We start from the raw sequence: 17,847 nt of genomic DNA, 5'->3' as shown, positions 1-17,847 counted from the left end.
TGGGTCCAAAACTCCATCCACTTCAGGTCCCAAAGTCAAACGAACACTAAGAGTTAAAACGGTCTAAATTATTTCATCTTTAATAAAATCATCAGCGTTGCTGCTTTATCGGGTGCAACAATTAAGTTTAATATCCAGGCATCCATGAAAACAGAATTTATTAAATTTAACGGAGTTAGAAGCTAACAGGAAGTTAGCTCGCTAGTTTACACCTAAACATTTCATACCATGTTCTGACTGAGAGATTTTTGAAACTAATTCAAACGTACAGCTCTGCTACCACTTCCAACATAAATGAAGACAGAAAACTAAACAGCAGTGGCGTTTGCAGGGTTACTGAAGTTGGACTACCTGGTATATAATGATGTGCTACGTGATTGCTAGCGACACAGCTATGTTAGCATAACATTAGCACAGTGAAGCTGGAGGATGAACGCTAACTTTTTTTCCACTCGATAAAAGTTAACGTGAGGGATTCTGGTGGTCAGGGACAAATGCAATCGCATAGCAGGATGCTGTACACGGGCCAAACTTCAGTCAGGAGAACAACTGAGATAATCCATCCACAATACGAGGTTAGTTATTAATATACTGCAACAACATGGGAATAGAGCAGCTGCGAGAGAATTCAACATTAATGAATCAATGTTACGGAAGTGGAGGAAGCGCAGTTTTTGGCTTTCCCCATATTTCAAAAGTGCTTCATCTCTTTGCTATGACTGTCGCCCGGCATAATTTGCAGATGATAATGGTTTTAGCCGCTGCAATACTTTCGACCAAAACAGGCGCAGCTTGATGACATCATCAACATGCGATAGAGCGGTACAGTCAAAATCTCTATCGTCGGCCAAATTTATATCGTTTCTATCGCCCACCCCTACTCTGAGGCGACATCAATGACGTTTTATTAAATGCAAATATGCCCTTCTGTAATTTACCAAGTGGAACGTGGCTGTGATCCTCTCGAGATCAAAGGCTGAGTTCCACTCAGCCAGTCATTTTCTCTCCAGAGCATAACTAATGGCAAGGAGCGGGTGCCACATCAGTCTCGTTTGTGGAACATTTTTTGCTTTAAATGGGTTTTTAAAGTGCTGTCGCTTTGGTGTGAAAAAAAAATGTATAAAGGGAGCAGTTAGAAGCCCTCAGAAAGAGGCGGCTTTTTGACATGCCTGAGGTAATGAGACTGCACTTTGTAGAGTGGGAGCACTTCATCTCTGTCTGCTTCTTAAGTGTCACTCTGACACTCACACAGCCGAGGGGAAAAACCAGTCACAAAAAGTCTCACATCGAGCCATGATGAAAGCGTTTTTAGAAGGATCGCTCATCAGATCTGTTCCCATTTTCCGAACGGATCAAGCCACACTGAAATCCATTTTATTTTCCTTGTTCTGCGCTCGGTGAAGCATTGTCTCCACAGGAAGCTCATTGAAGTCACACGAGGTGTCAAAGCAGTGTCACCATGAAAGCTTGCTGCTCCTGGTTAAGCCGCCATTTAAAAAGAAACATAAAAAGAAAAATATAAACTTAACTTACCCTTTCTTACTCTGAACAAAAAAACAAACTATCAGATTCTTGAATCGTGCACACCGACCAATTTTGTTCTTGCTACTGTTATGAAACAGAATGACTCAGCTCCTACTCTGTATAGAGAAACATGCTTAGCTCCAGGTGGAAAAGCAGGAGACATTGTGACATAGAAACTGAAAACATAATCTCAGTCTTCCACAGCATGTCTTTATCCTGTCTTCCTTCTCTCACCCCAACCAATCACAGCAGATGGCCTCGCCCCTCCCTGAGCCTGGTTCTGCCGGAGGTTTCTTCCTGTTAAAAGGGAGTTTTTCCTTCCCACTGTCGCCAAAGTGCTGCTCATAGGGGGTCATATGATTGTTGGGTTTTCTCTGTATGTATTATTGTAGGGTCGACCTTACAATATAAAGCGGCTTGAGGCGACTGTTGTTGTGATTTGGAGCTGTATGAATAAAACTGCATTGAATTGAATACCAGAGATGATGGAATGGGCACAATAATCATTAGAGAGACGATCTAAGTGGTTACAGAGTTACGCTCCTCTCACTGTTGATGCAAGCAAATGAAGTGAGCTACCTACCAACACAGCTTCCCCCTGCAATGTCTACAACTGCTACAAAGCAAAGCACAACAAGAAAATCTCTTCATATGTAGATGGGACTTTAGTTTAGGGCTCTTGACACGTTACTGGCTGGGTTTATACCTCTCACCAACCCTAAAGCAGTTTCTACACGGCATTTGTAGAAATGACCTGGTAGTAAAGCAGGGCGATATGACCAAAAATATTTATCACGATATACATTTGAAAATTTGCGATAACGATATAATTGACACTAGACAAAATATTTTACAACTCCACAACTTTATTAGTGCAAAAAACCCCATCAATGTATTTTCACTTAAACAAGCAGCTGTTTTTTTATGTGCATTAAAGTTATATAAAGATTTAACAGTGCAAATTTCTTGCTGACAGTTTAACCAAAAGGCATTTCCAGTGGAAACTGGCCGACATATCCTCAGCATAACCATGTATAATATCCACAAAACTTAAAAAGAGGTTATACACACACAATACGGTAACATTATGTTGAAGCACAGTACGTATCACTCCGCGAGGCTCCGCCTACGATAGCCGTAATGCTCCGACAATCCATCAAGCAGTGTGGCTTCGTAGCTTAGCAAAGTTGTACTGAAACATTTGACAGATTTTCGAGCGCCGTGTACATAAAATCGTTTCCAGGTCAGTAAACACAACCAGAGTTCATACATAAGGCACACGGGATTATAAGGGGCTCTGTCGATTTTCAGAAAAATCAAAGGATTGATTTTAAGTGCGCCGTATTTTCCAAACAACATGGTAATAACGACGGCCCGCTAGCATGCGCTACCAAAAATAGTGCTTTGTTGTGTATCTGACGGACGAAAGCTAAACCAGTTCCACACCAGTGAAGCTGCAGCATTTTTACAAACCAGTTCTGGTTCATTTGTTTCATTTAACGATCAAAGGCACTGCGCATGCGTGTTTACCCCTATTCTATCGCGATATTTCATTTTCCTATCGTTGCCCAAAATTACACCGGTATTACTGTGAACGGTCTGATATAGCCCAGCCCTACCTGGTAGTGCTATATGGAAGGGTGCAACTGACTGAATCATTTGGAAAAAGTCCAAAGACGATGAGCTCTCTTTTAAAAATAATTGCATTTTGATAGGTAAGAATCCAGAGTCATTAGCAAACAAAGGGTTTTTTGAATACTTGAACAGAGTCCTTAAATGGTCACCTTAATGTGCTTTGACCTGAAGTTTAATAGAAGTTTCGTAAGCAGTTTCAAAATGGAAACACCAATAAAAAATTTTCACCTTCACCTAACTCATCAAGAAACCAAACCTCCACACCATGATCTCCATTTATACAGATTAACTGCTAATCTGCTGCCATAAAAATTGTATTTAAAATCCAGATGAAGATCATTTCTCTTTCCATTCCCAGACATCATTTTCTGTTTTGTTTATCATTTTTAGAGCTGATGGCAAACAGGAACAGTCACAGACATTACTCTGATTACAGAGTCAGTATAATGTACTGTGTAATACAATGGAAAACTGCAGTGATAGCACTGCTGATACAGCTGCTGTCATTAATTCAGTGACTGATTAACTTGCTGTCACAGATAAGGTGCCCTGAGAAAAACCTTGAGTTAGGCAGCTTTACATAACATTACTGAGGTCTTTTTGAGCTACATTAGAGGGCGATATCTGAAACATCAAAGCAAATCAAATCTTCTACTTCCATCCGATGCATCTATGTCAATGTGTTCATGAAACAGGGCAGCTTCTCTGTCTCTTGTCATGTCCACTCTCTCTCACAAGCCAACTCTGAAAAATCCTATTCAGGACCGAGCAGTGAAGCGTCAGTGTTTTCAAACAGCCCGTGACCCACTTACGATGTCTGACTTATTAGCTTCGCTACTCTGTGTGTTGTCTTTTCCACCTATGAATGCGTCTTTAACCCTTTAAGACCTACCATAGAACCAAGTCCGCCAGAGCTTATATTATATGTTTACATGCTGTGGAGCCATTTTTGGGAGCATTTCAAGTTGCTATACATCAATACAACCATTATAGCCTAAATTTTAATAATATGTTTGCATTAAGTGCATAGTAATTACATAAATTGCAAAAAAGTGCAATAAACTACAAAAGAATTGAAAATCGTTTTTGTTTTTTTAACATATATTTCTAGTTAGAGAAATTTAAGAGGCTTATCCCTCAAAACTGTAAATACAAAAAAGTTGCACAAAATAGTTTCCCACCACAGGAAATTTATTTTGAGTGTCTTCATAGTTTTATTTTTGAAATACACCAATTTTTATACACTGCAGGAAAAACGAAAATAAATATTATAATGCAAATTTGCAAAAAAGCAGCATATGCATCAAAATAAACTATTTCCAGCAGTGCAATATGAGTCCTAAGCATCCCAGAAACCACACAGAAAGTCATAAAGTCAAACATAACTTTTAAAAACACCAGTATAGACTCATGAGGCCCCGATGGTAAAAAACTACATTTCCGCAAAATGACGTCACTTCCGGTTCCGGCCAGGTCATGCGGGACATGCGATAGTTCGTGCTGATGGACGTAGGAAGTGTTACAAACAGCTGATCGGATCGGCAAAGCGTGTTTCTGGAATATTATGTTTTTGTTGCTGCAAGTGCTTTTTATGCAGTTTTTGCAAAGCTATATGTGGAAGGAAACTGTGACCGAGGACAAGCTGATGGTATAAGATGTAAGTACAACTCCTCCGGTTTCATATGCAAAAAAAATTATTGCGCTAGCTCACGTGGTTGCAGAGCTACCGGGATTTAAAAATAGTTACGCAAAACGGAGCGTGCTGCTCCGACCGGCTTTAAAGGGTTAATAACAGCACAGCAATATGTCTTTGTTTAACGTGACAACTCAGCCGAGTTTGATGCTGTCCAAGCAACTGTCCAATCACAGCTGGACAGATGTAACCAGCAAAGGCATCAATATCAACAATCAAAGGTTGACCGCAGCCTGATGACAGATTCTCTCTGATAGTTTAAGGAAAAGGAAAAATAAGTTTAAAAAAAGAGAGATGCAAAAGCTAAAAGGAGGACAGTTCTCATGACAGTGATTTTTCTTTTCTTTTAGGGTTGGGGGCCTCACCCTTAGATGGGAACAAGGCTTTTCTTGTGGTGCACTTCACCCGTATCATCTGGGCTTTAAGCCAGTATCCAGATCTACCCCGCCGCATTTTATGGTTTTGTAAACAAGGCCTGGAACAGATGAGCAGGCATCGCTCAAAGACACTGGATACCCAGATCTGCTTCATTAATTCTTCATGCTGCTGAACGTTTTTTTTAAATGAGCAGGGCTGTTTGTTGTGTTGTCAAAGCGTTTGGCGCCTCAGTCACGACTCGTCCAAGCGCAGACAAATACGGCACGATGAGTCTGACGAGCACAAACGTTTTAAGGGAAACGACGACACGTGACGACGTAAAGCTGTCTGTTCTTACTCGCTCACAGGGAAGCAAAGGAGCATGACATCTCACTGTGCTTATTTGTCTGCGAGGTAAATGTCAGTGTAGTGGCTTCGAAACAATCGCTGGCTCAGACCGTGCAAACAGACGAAGGTTACAGGCTCAGCAATAAGAAGCATAGACAAACATTTCTTTCTGCATGATATCAAGAAATGCAAATGTTTCGTCTCGTCAGCACTCATCAATGGGGGTTTTAAAATCCCTTTTTCTTAAAAAAAAAACAGACAGTGAAAGAGGAAGTGCAGAGGATTAGGAGGTGGTTGGTCCAGATGGCATGCCTTCAGAGGTATCGAGTGTCTAGGACAGTGGACAGAAGGAGCTGCACTGTGTATTTGTGGATCAACAGAAAGCGTATGATAGGGTGCCGAGACAGGAAGTGTGGTACTGCATGATTGGCAGAGAAGTATGTGAATGTGGGGCAGGACGGATACACTGGTGATGCGTGCAGTAGGTGTGACTGATGGATTCAAGGCGGTGGGATCACATCAGGGATCGGCTGTGATGGACAGGCTGACTGATGAGGTCAGGCGAGGCTCTCTGTGGACTATGATAGTAGACAACACTGTGATCAGTGAGAGTAGAAAGCAGGTGGAAAAGAGCCTGGAGAGGATGGATGAAAGTCAGTAAAAGCAAGAGTGATAAAAGTGAGACAGGTGAAGCTGCAAGGAGTAGAGACAGAGTGGGTGGATGAGTTTGTACACCTAAGGACAGCTGTCTAAAGTAACAGACGGTGCACAATAGAGGACAGGAAGAGTGTGAGCAAGGTGGAGATGAGTGTCAGGGGTTTATATGTGACTGAAGGCAGCAGAGTGAATAAGAAGGTTTGCAAGATGGTGCTGAGACCTGCTGCGATGTGTGCTTTGGAGACGGTGTTGCTGACATAAAGACAGCAGGCCGAGGTGGAGATGCTCAGTTTTTCATTGGCAGTGAGAAGAATGGACAGATTTAGAAATGAGTACATCAGAGGAACCGCTCAGGGTGAGCAGTTTGGAGGAAAGGCTGAGATGCTTTGAACATGTGCGGGGGAGGGATGGTGGATATATCAGATATAGGATGCTGAATATGGAGCTGCTTGGCAGGAGGAGAAGAGGAGGGACTCCGAGGAGCTTTGTGGATGTAGTGAAGGAGGAAATGCAGAGGAAAGATGGGACAGAGCAGATGATCTATTGTGGCAACAAATAGAGTCAGCTCAGGAAGGGCTAAATCCTTTTTCATGGCACAGTAAATGTACTTCTTTAATTTGATACACATTGATAAAAAACACATGATGTTATTGTAACGCACATGTAAAGTTGTATTCCATAAAATAATATTTTATGGAAATATTCTATCATCAAAATCTCATTATTTACAGCTATTAATGTGGGTACATGCTGAAACACAGTACCCTGATTAGCATGTGAATAAAACCTCAATGGGACGGCGTGTAATAGACTGTAACTAGTTATTATGCTAATGCAATAGCTAGCCTTCCACCACTGCAGACATGCATATTCTCTCACAGCTCGCGTTGGCTCTGGTGCTACTCTGTGCTTCTTTTAGAACAAACGCAAAATAAACAAAATGACAATCGAACAAAAGCTTCATGCCTCAAGCTGCTACTGCACTTTATTTTCACATTCATGGACTGTTCACGCTTATTAACATTTGAGACTCCCCAGATACCCCAAGAAAAAAGCAACTAGCCAGAGAAAACAAACAAGCTCATGTTTTTTAATCTGCTAATTGTTTCTCTGGGTTCATCTCGATCTCACACTGAGATTCCACTTGCTGACTAACAGCTGAGATGATTAATATTTATGAGGCGGCCCCGGAAAAATCACCGACATGGACATATCAAGTGGCAATACTGTCAACTTCACAAGCGGCAGACCCTTCTGATATTCTACGAGACCAACAGCTCGTCTGTTCCTGTTCTCGGCTCTCTGGTGACAGCAGATCATTTATATTAGAGCCACTTGCGCTGCTCTGTTCTGGTGTTTGCCAGCTGTTTCCCATTTCACAAGCAACCAGGAAAATGGATCCAAATTGTAGCAATCAAAGACGCGCCTGAAGCCGCAAACGTCACTGCTGAGGATTTAGAATGTGGAGAGATGGAAAAGACTGTCAGCCTGAGTCGGACGGGCTTTCTGACACGCAGCCATGTATCTAGCAATGATCACAGTCTGTCGCTGTAATAAAAACAACAGGACAAAAATACCTAAATACAAAACAACCCCAAAACCCAACCTGTTTCAACGACGTTTCCATTGGTGTGTTGAAAGATCCAAAATCCATCCATAAGACAAACATCCGCGATCGTGGCTCAAGATTTGGGAGTTTGTCTTGTAATCGGAAGGTTGCCGGTTCGAGCCCCGGCTTGGACAGTCTCGGTCGTTGTGTCCTTGGGCAAGACACTTCACCCGTTGCCTACTGGTGGTGGTTAGAGGGCCCGGTGGCGCCAGTGTCCGGCAGCCTCGCCTCTGTCAGTGCGCCCCAGGGCAGCTGTGGCTACAATGTAGCTGCCATCACCAGTGTGTGAATGGGTGGATGATTGGATGTGTAAAGCGCTTTGGGGTCCTTAGGGACTAGTAAAGCGCTATATAAATACAGGCCATTTACCATTTTACTCAGAAAAGCACAAAGTCTGATTCTTTTGTTTTACACAGGGGCTGTCAAACTCAGTTTAGGGCCCATACAGCCCAAGAGTGTCGGACCAGTAAACGCGGTAAAGCCCCCACTCCTCAAAAGGACAACAAAGTTGTTGTTTTTCCAGTGGTCCAACTTGACTCCTTCACTGACCTGATTCTGGCCCCCGAGCTTCAGACCAGTCCAGCGGCTGAACTGGAGTGCCAGTATAAGATAAATAAGGATTATTTTGAGCCGTGACTCATGCAAAGCTACTCTAATAGAGTTCAAATGTTAAAAAAAACAAAACAAAAAATTTGCAGTCGGAAATGAGTACAATAGGTCCTTTTCCATTGCTCATTAAAAATAGAGTCAAGAACTAAAATTCTTTTCCTTCCTGGAAAATAAACATTTTTGCTCTGTGAGGACCCCCACAGTGTGACCCTCCCTCCCCCACCACCACTCTAAAAGCATGCTGGGAGAAACCAACAGGTTTCCCCTGAGGATATTCTGATGCACAGCTGGGGTACGGCCCTAATCACATCACACACTGGAAGAGAAATGTGAATGAGGATATCACCCATGGGCAGGAGCTGTCTTCAGCGGCTCTGATCTCCTGTGTGAACAAGTGTGCAAATACGCGTTTTGTTCGAACGATTCTCTGCTGAGATTGTTTTTATTTTTTAAAACTGCTCGGGAAATGTGAGGGATTACTGAATAACACACCAACGGAAACCCCTCAGGTAAAAAACGATTACAGGGATTGTGTTCAGCGGTTTCACGCAGAATGCTGATGTTCTCTGGAGCTGCCTGTGAATGACAAAATAGTGAGAAACCCCCGAAATCTGTCAACAGAACAAATGGTTTTCCTGCAACTGTGGTGTGATGGACAGAGTTTTCTATTGATTCAGGCACTTCAGACAAAAATATTGACAAAATGGCAAGTGCTATTGGTTTCCTACTTCAGTGCTACTTATTACCCACACTTGTGGTAATCCCAAGCAGTTGAGTGCCTGCTTGTTGGAGTTATTTCCTATTGGAGTCAATGTGGCTGCGACAAGGAGTTTCTTTCCCCTGTTTTGGCTGCAAACTGGATCAGATTTGGATAACGAGGTAAATAAGATGCACAGATAATAAAAACAAATCTCATATCTACTCTTCAGCCAATCAGCTGGTGATGGGGGCATCATCACATGACCTTTGGATGAACTCATACACAGCACACAGTCTGCTAAACATGTTAGGCTAAATGAACAATACATCAAACATGCTGAAATATACCAATTCTCACGAGTGTGAAAAAGAAGTCAAAATCATAATGAAGTCAATTTGCAGTTTAACAGCATGTAAAATCTTCTCCAGCTTGTGCAGAAAGCACCCTGCTGATATTTGGCATTCATGAAAAAGCTTCAAAGGCATTACCAGCTTCCAGCGAGTGACTGTGAAGCTTCATCTGATTTATGTACAATGTGAGAAAACACAGATGGATTTTAATCAAATGAAAAGACTGTTTTCTTTGGTAAAGCTATACGTGGAGAAAGGTGCAAATGAAAATGGAAATGAAACTAATTTCAATCTAAATGAGAATCATGCAAACTGACAACAGGGAAACGATCAGAGTATAAACACATCACACCATTTTTGTTTTACATTTATTTAGTTTTGTGAGTAAAGACAGATTTTTTTGGTCAGACTCTAAAATAATTCAGCTTCTTTGACATTTATATATTTGTACAACAAATAGCTTTAACTCTTTCTCCCGGAAACACAACATGTAACAGCCTCCCCTGTTCCCGTTCTGATGCCTCAGTATTTGTCAATAAAGTTGTTGTTTGTTGATCATTACTCATAGTTTCTGGAGTTTTCCAAGGGTGGCTGCATAGGCAGAGACCAGCCTCACTAATTTCTTCTTTTTTGTTTCATACCCTCACTAACTGCTGATACAAACCCAGTCATGTTGTACTATGAGCAGGTCTGAAATATGACAGCAACTGTTTAGTCAGAAAAGAGCTTCTAGGGTTACTCATAGCAGGCTTTCAAGGGGTAATGAGTTAAACCCCATCGAAACCAGTAAACAAAATGAGAAATATAGCTACAATTACAAAAGCCCCGTCCATGCCAGCATACAAATCTTATACAGTGGGGCAAAAAAGTATTTAGTCAGCCACCGATTGTGCAAGTTCCCCCACTTAAAATGATGACAGAGGTCAGTAATTTGCACCAGAGGTACACTTCAACTGTGAGAGACAGAATGTGAAAAAAAAATCCATGAATTCACATGGTAGGATTTGTAAAGAATTTATTCGTAAATCAGGGTGGAAAATAAGTATTTGGTCACCTCAAACAAGGAAAATCCCTGGCTCTCACAGACCTGTAACGTCTTCTGTAAGAAGCTTTTCTGTCCCCCACTCGTTACCTGTATGAATGGCACCTGTTTGACCTCATCATCTGTATAAAAGACACCTGTCCACAGCCTCAACCAGTCAGACTCCAAACTCCGCCATGGCCAAGACCAAAGAGCTTTCGAAGGACACCAGGAAAAGAATTGTAGACCTGCACCAGACTGGGAAGAGTGAATCTACAATAGGCAAGCAGCTTGGTGTGAAAAAATCAACTGTGGGAGCAATCATCAGAAAATGGAAGACATACAAGACCACTGATAATCTCCCTCGATCTGGGGCTCCACGCAAGATCTCATCCCGTGGGGTCAAAATGATCATGAGAACGGTGAGCAAAGATCCCAGAACCACACGGGGGGACCTGGTGAATGACCTGCAGAGAGCTGGGACCAAAGTAACAAAGGTCACCATCAGTAACACACTACAACGGCAGGGAATCAAATCCCGCAGTGCCAGACGTGTTCCGCTGCTGAAGCCAGTGCATGTCCAGGCCCGTCTGAAGTTTGCCAGAGAGCACATGGATGATACAGCAGAGGATTGGGAGAATGTCATGTGGTCAGATGAAACCAAAGTAGAACTTTTTGGTATAAACTCAACTCGTCGTGTTTGGAGGAAGAGTTGCATCCCAAGAACACCATACCTACTGTGAAGCATGGGGGTGGAAACATCATGCTATGGGGCTGTTTTTCTGCCAAGGGGACAGGACGACTGATCCGTGTTAAGGACAGAATGAATGGGGCCAAGTATCGTGAGATTTTGAGCCAAAACCTCCTTCCATCAGTGAGAACTTTGAAGATGAAACGAGGCTGGGTCTTCCAACATGACAATGATCCAAAACACACCGCCCGGGCAACAAAGGAGTGGCTCCGTAAGAAGCATTTGAAAGTCCTGGAGTGGCCTAGCCAGTCTCCAGACCTCAACCCCATAGAAAATCTGTGGCGGGAGTTGAAAGTCCGTGTTGCTCGGCGACAGCCCCAAAACATCACTGCTCTTGAGAAGATCTGCATGGAGGAATGGGCCAAAATACCAGCTACTGTGTGTGCAAACCTGGTAAAGACCTATAGTAAACGTTTGACCTCTGTTATTGCCAACAAAGGTTATGTTACAAAGTATTGAGTTGTATTTTTGTTATTGACCAAATACTTATTTTCCACCCTGATTTACGAATAAATTCTTTACAAATCCTACCATGTGAATTCATGGATTTTTTTTTCACATTCTGTCTCTCACAGTTGAAGTGTACCTCTGGTGCAAATTACTGACCTCTGTCATCATTTTAAGTGGGGGAACTTGCACAATCGCTGGCTGACTAAATACTTTTTTGCCCCACTGTATGTCACATACACAGTACAACATATAGTGAAATGCTTGTGTCCTGAACATGCATGGGGGGTATAGCCAGGACCCTTACTGGATACCGGGTGGGAATCGAACTTGCGATCCCTGCTCCAGAGAGTGTAGTCTTATCCAGCCACATAATGCAGCAGCTGCACTTAACAGACAATGTCTGAATTCGGTCTTTGCTTCACTGTGGATCAACTAAAAGTATAGAAAGCCGAGACGGTCAGAGGACAGTTTAAGTTGTATGCAGGATGTGCCCCCATTAGCGGGCCATTATAGGTGGAGGCTGGGCAGCACGGGTGAAGACAAAGAATCTGAAGAAGCTGTAAAAAGGAGCACCTGAAAAGCTTCATGACGTACTCTGTGAGTAAAGCTGTTGCAGTGAGCACTTTGTGTGGAAATGAATGAACTCTTTGACATCCAGGTAGTTAAAGGTAGTTACCATGACCATTAGAGAGTGCCGCCGTCTGCATATGTGGTGACCTTCAAAGGTTTTTGAAACATGCGCCTGAGAGTAAAGTAGGCCATGCTTTTATTTCTCCACACTTGGTAAAATACAAAAAAAGGTCATAAATGTGCAGCAGCACCTCTTCTTTGATATAGGCTGAAGTATTTCTGTCACTGGGTCAGGGTCTGAATCCTCACATTTATGTAGCCCTCACAACCAAATAAAGGACACTGGAAGTTGAGAGCAGAATAAATCTTACAGTCTGTGTTTATAGATGACAAATTCGAAGCTACCATCTGTCAGCATCATAAACAGTGTAGAACTAATAGTATAGGTTTCTTAAATATAGACCAACTTGTTATTGATCTAGCTTTCTGAGTAAGGTTGGAGTGATATCTGATCCAAATGTCTCTACAAATAACATTTTTGCTGTTATGTTACAAAAGAAAAACAGTTTCCTTAACTAATCAGCAAGAAAGGTCCGTCTATCCTGTACCTTTGCTTTGTTTGAGCTCAGGATGCAAAAGACTGTCACAGCTTTAAAAGCATTCACATAAGCAGAGATGGGCAGTAACAAGTTACTTGTAACGCGTTACTGTAATCCGATTACTTTTTTCAAGTAATGAGTAAAGTAAGGGATTACTATTGCAAAAATGTAATTAGATTACTGTTACTTTCCCGTAGGAACGCTGCGTTACTGCGTTACTAAAACCGTGATTTTTTTGCGAGAATGTCTCATGACAGTGACGTAAGCGAGTGCGACGTTCGTGACAACAGCTGTGTGCAGATCAACAATGGATCATATATCGAGTGCAGAGAGAGTATGAGCGTGCAGCGTTTAAAGCGTGGAAGTACTGACCTTACTTTGAGTTTGATTCCATAAAAAGTGACAAAAACATTAGTGTCCGTTGTGCGTGGGAAGAAAACTTCTTTTTACAGCGAAAAAACCCCTAAACTTCCAAACAAGCTCCGAGTAGCTACGACGTAATGGGAAACTCACAGAGAAACTCGCGGATTCTTCCACTGACCGCTGCACACCTGCACCAGGGTAAACCTCCGCCTACCCCACTCCTGCTTTACAGGTGAAAATAGAGCAACAGGACCGCTAGTCTTTGACTTTATTTATTTTCTGCTGTGTTTTACTTGCATCTATTTGAAAGACTGAGTGTAAACACAAAATATTTTATTTTATGTGCTGGAATGTGCAGAAAATCGGTTTAAATATTAAACAAATTTCTTCCAGTCAGTGAATGTTGCAGATAATTTAATTTTTGCTTGATGCATAAAGTTAAAAGATTAAAATTAATAAAACAAGTTTTAAAAAGAGACTTTTCCATTTGATTACATTTTGTATGATGATTATGCAGAAAAAGTAGAATTGGGCTGAAAGATCTATCACTTTATCACCTATTCAGGTTGTAAATCATGTTTTTTTTTAAAGTAACTAAGTAATTAATTACTTTTGAAAATAAGAAATCAGTAAAGCAACTGGATTGCTTTTTTGGGGGAAGTAATCAGTAATTAGTTACTGATTACTTTTTTCAAGTAACTTGACCAACACTGCACATAAGCCTTGCTGCTCCCCCTGATGTGCCTCACTCCCTGCTGTGAGAGGTGCAGACAGATGGGCCCCACCTACTTTGAATACAAACACCAGTAATTCTTATTGTAAACTATTCTTTTCAAATACAGTAAGTCATTTGGTGAAAAGTCTTATCATAACTTATACTACACACTGATCAGGCGATCAGGTGAATGGAATAACAGTGATTATCTCTTCATTGTAGCACCTGTTAGTGGGTGGATCTCTTAAGTGAACATTTTGTCCTCAGACTTGACGTGTTAGAAGGAGAAAAAATGGCCAAGTATGCAGATTTGTGCGAGTCGGGCCAGATTGTGATGACTAGACAACTGGGTCAAAGCATCTCCAAATCTGCAGGTCTTGTGTGGTATTCCCACTCTGCGTTGGTCAGTATTTATCAAAAGTGGCACAGTGGTGAACCAGCAACAGGGTCATGGTGGAGCAAAGGCTGGCCTCTGTGGTCCAATCCAACAGACGAGTTAGGCTTCAGACTACACAGCACATCAGAGTTTGTTGTGTATGGGGTTGTGTAGCCGTAGACCAGTCAGGGTGTCCATGCTGACTACTGCTCGCCACTGAGAGCACCAAAAATGGGCACATGAGCATCACAACTGGACCACGGAGCAATGGGAGAAGATGGCCTCGTCTGATCGAACACTCTTGCTAACATCTTGGTGCCAGAGACCACAGGACACCTCCACAGATCTGGTGGAGTCCATGCCTTGGAGGTCAGAGCTGGTCTGGCAGCAAAAGGGTGACCGACACGACATTAGGCAGGTGGTCATAATGTTATCAGTGTATATTTAAATTGAGGCCTACTCGGTTCTGTGCTGGGGGGCTTGCTCACCATGTCTACTGCTTTCAATTAGGGCTGCCACAAACGATTATTTTGATAGTCGACTAATCACATCATCATCCATTGGACGTACAACATACAGCTTATTGCACCAGCAGCATCTGCTCTTATATAACTATCATTAGCTTACAGCTTTAAGTGTTTAAGGTATGTGCTAACTAAAAATAAAGACAAGATGATAGTTTATTAAATTTTAATGAAGTTTGCAGATTGTTTCGGTGAAGTTTAATAAACTCCTTGCTATCTAAAATATAACAGGACACCGGAGTATATTCTCGAGCATCTCACACTTCTGATAATCAGCTGTCTGCTTGACGTTTATTCAGCTGTGTAAAAACTATAACTTTAATCTCAGCCAAACCGATTTACTCAGGAACAAATAAAATACTAAAAAAAACAAACAATAACATTTTTAAGTTATCTAAGTGACTTATATATCATGTTTAACCTGAGTAGTGAAAGACGGCGGTGGGTTTGAAAACGATTTGCCGGGAGTCCGGTGTTCTCACGGCTCTAGTTAGCCTAGCCCCCAGCTAGCTATCGAGCTAGTGACTAACAGACGTCTCCGAAAACGTCGGCGCGCTTTTGAAAATATGTGGTGTCTTGATAAACTGAGCAGATATTTGAGGTTTACACAGCTACATTCTCGCCTGAAAATATGTTAAACGTTTATTTTGTGACCCAGAAAGAATAATAAGAGTAATATTAAAACTAACTAGCTGCCGCCATTGTTGGAAACTGAGCTGGGCTGCGCTATGAATTCTGGGACACAGCTTCTTCTTCTTCTTCGGGGTTTAACGGCAGCTGGCATCCTTGTACATGCAGTGCTGCCATCTTCTGTTTCAGTCCGTTATTACACTCTTAAATCCTACTACTTATTCCTGCGTCTTTTGTGATCTTACAAAGCTTCAAACGACGCGTCGACTATTAAATCAGTCGTCGACGATTTTGGTAGTCAACTAATCGCGACAGCCCTACTTTCAATGCATGCAAACAAAACAAAAAAGAAACACCATCACACACACTTTATATGTCAACTGTGGCTTTGCTTGATATTTATAAATACAGACTTGACTGTGGTGCTTCCCTGTTCAGCCAGTCCAACTGTGCCTTAAAGGGGAAGAGCTCCAAACCACATCTGCACGACCACAGTGCAGCAGGTTCTGCATAAAGCATGAGCCACACAGCTGGGTTGCTGTTACAAGGTGGTGAGTGAGCGTTTTCAAGGCCAACCCTAATTACATTTGACTCCTGAATAACGCTGGCACATCAGTTGGTTGAGATTTTGGTTGCTCGTGAGGAAATTAGGATAATGAGAAGGCAGGAAGGGCTGAACGTGTGTTGTAAATGTGCATCACGAGGGACTCAGTGGTGTGAAAATGATTTGAGGCTACGTGAGAACTAAAATTAAAAATCACATCAATTACACAGTGTGTCAGATCACAATATGTCCTGTTGTGGGGAATCACATCAGAGAACATCTGGCTGAGTGTTGCTGCTGCACTGCTCTCAGTGCTTTGCCTTCCCCACAGTCACTCAGCAGAGCTAACGAGGAGGTTCAAGAGCAGGCGAAGATTTACAGCCCACAGAGAAAGAGAAGGAATCCATACTGTGTAGACTCAGTTTGATTACCTTCAACCTTAATATTATTGTACGAGTTGTGTTGCACTGCAAAACACCTTTCCTCTTATCACAATTACAGTCTCTCTTCCTTTTTATCACACCCTTAAAAAAAGTTAATATACAGATTTAGCAGACATTCAAGAAAACTTATTCCGCTTATTTGCCAAAAAAGCTACAGTGTCTGCAGACAAGCTAATGTAACAAATATAACAAAGTCTTAATTCTGATTCCTCTTTTTTTTGGGAACCAAATGAAAAGCAGCTGAGTTTGATTTTGCTTCGTATGTTAACACTGCAGCACGAGCATGCTCTTCATGCTGCAGCAGATTCTGTCCTCATTATTGCAGAAAAGAAAAATCTTCCAAACACTAAAAAGGCAAAGAATCTCACAATCTAATTAAAAAGTTCTCTGTGAGACCTTTCAGTGGCAAAAACGTTTCTCAGTTGTAGTCTGAACATGCTCAGCCCTCTGCCCCGAAGGCGTCACACAATTATGCAGCTGACCAAAAAACCCTGAGTTCACTTACAGTTTCTGCTGGAAATCACCAATCATAGCAGCAGCCTGTGTCACAGAGGCGACATAAAAAGAGCTGCTGACGATTATGTGTTTTATTTAAACGTTCGTTAACCTGCTTTTCCTTAGTGTTATGTAATGCAATTTCACTCCTGAGCCCGGGCCCTGCAGCATACATATACTTTAACATCCAGGTGCATGGTTTGAGAACATCTTTAACATTATAAAGAAAACACTTCAATAAAATTACAGAACAGCACTGTGTTGGTGCAATTACTGGCACACAAAGTATGAGTAATTTAAACCACCTGCATGAATTTGAGTGAACGGTTCAGCTGTGAAGACGAAATAACAGATAACCCACCTGGTGCTGTGGAGGTGGAGGCCGGCTTTCTTCACCAACATATTTACTGGAGAACATCATGTGGCAAAGCGTCTTCCTTTACAGAAACTCTGGAAAAAAAGGAAAAAAATGCAAAATGCATTAAACAAAAATATTTCAAGATGATTATTTTATTAACAAATATTATACAACACCAGTTTTTATGCTTACATTTATATAGGACTGAATCACAATAACAGTCACCTCCAAGGTGCTTTATACTGTAAGGTAAAGACGCTGAAATAATATAGAGAAGAGGCCAAAATTCCCAATGTCGCCAAGTAAGCACTTGGTGACAGTAGGAAGGAAAAACTCCCCTTTAACAGGAAGAAACCTCGAGCAGAACCAGGCTCAGAGCGGGGCGGCCAAGGAATTCAATTTGCATCTGGATAAATGGTTTTAAAAAAAAAAAAAAAATAGAAATGAAAGAGGTTGAACAACACCACTCGTCATATTTATAATTTGGAAGAAACAGGAAGATGTCATTTTGCCTTTCAAAATAACA

General features: G+C 41.8%; 1 protein-coding gene across 2 annotated transcripts in view; it reads right to left on the bottom strand.

Annotated features, from left to right (window-relative positions):
- The window catches only part of LOC146520778 (thyroid hormone receptor alpha), a 127,756-nt gene that overhangs the window by 96,253 nt on the left and 13,656 nt on the right, over positions 1-17,847 (bottom strand). For both annotated transcript variants that reach the window (XM_085157393.1, XM_085157392.1), the window contains exon 2: positions 17,325-17,413. The gene's annotated coding sequence lies outside the window, so the exon portion shown is untranslated. The remainder of the gene's footprint in view (positions 1-17,324; positions 17,414-17,847) is intronic.

The sequence above is a fragment of the Neolamprologus multifasciatus genome, chromosome 4 (genome assembly GCF_963576455.1).
Source record: "Neolamprologus multifasciatus chromosome 4, fNeoMul1.2, whole genome shotgun sequence".
Lineage (NCBI taxonomy): Eukaryota > Metazoa > Chordata > Actinopteri > Cichliformes > Cichlidae > Neolamprologus > Neolamprologus multifasciatus.
The sequence above is the reverse complement of the archived record's forward strand: the minus strand, read 5'-3'. Positions and strand labels throughout refer to the sequence as shown.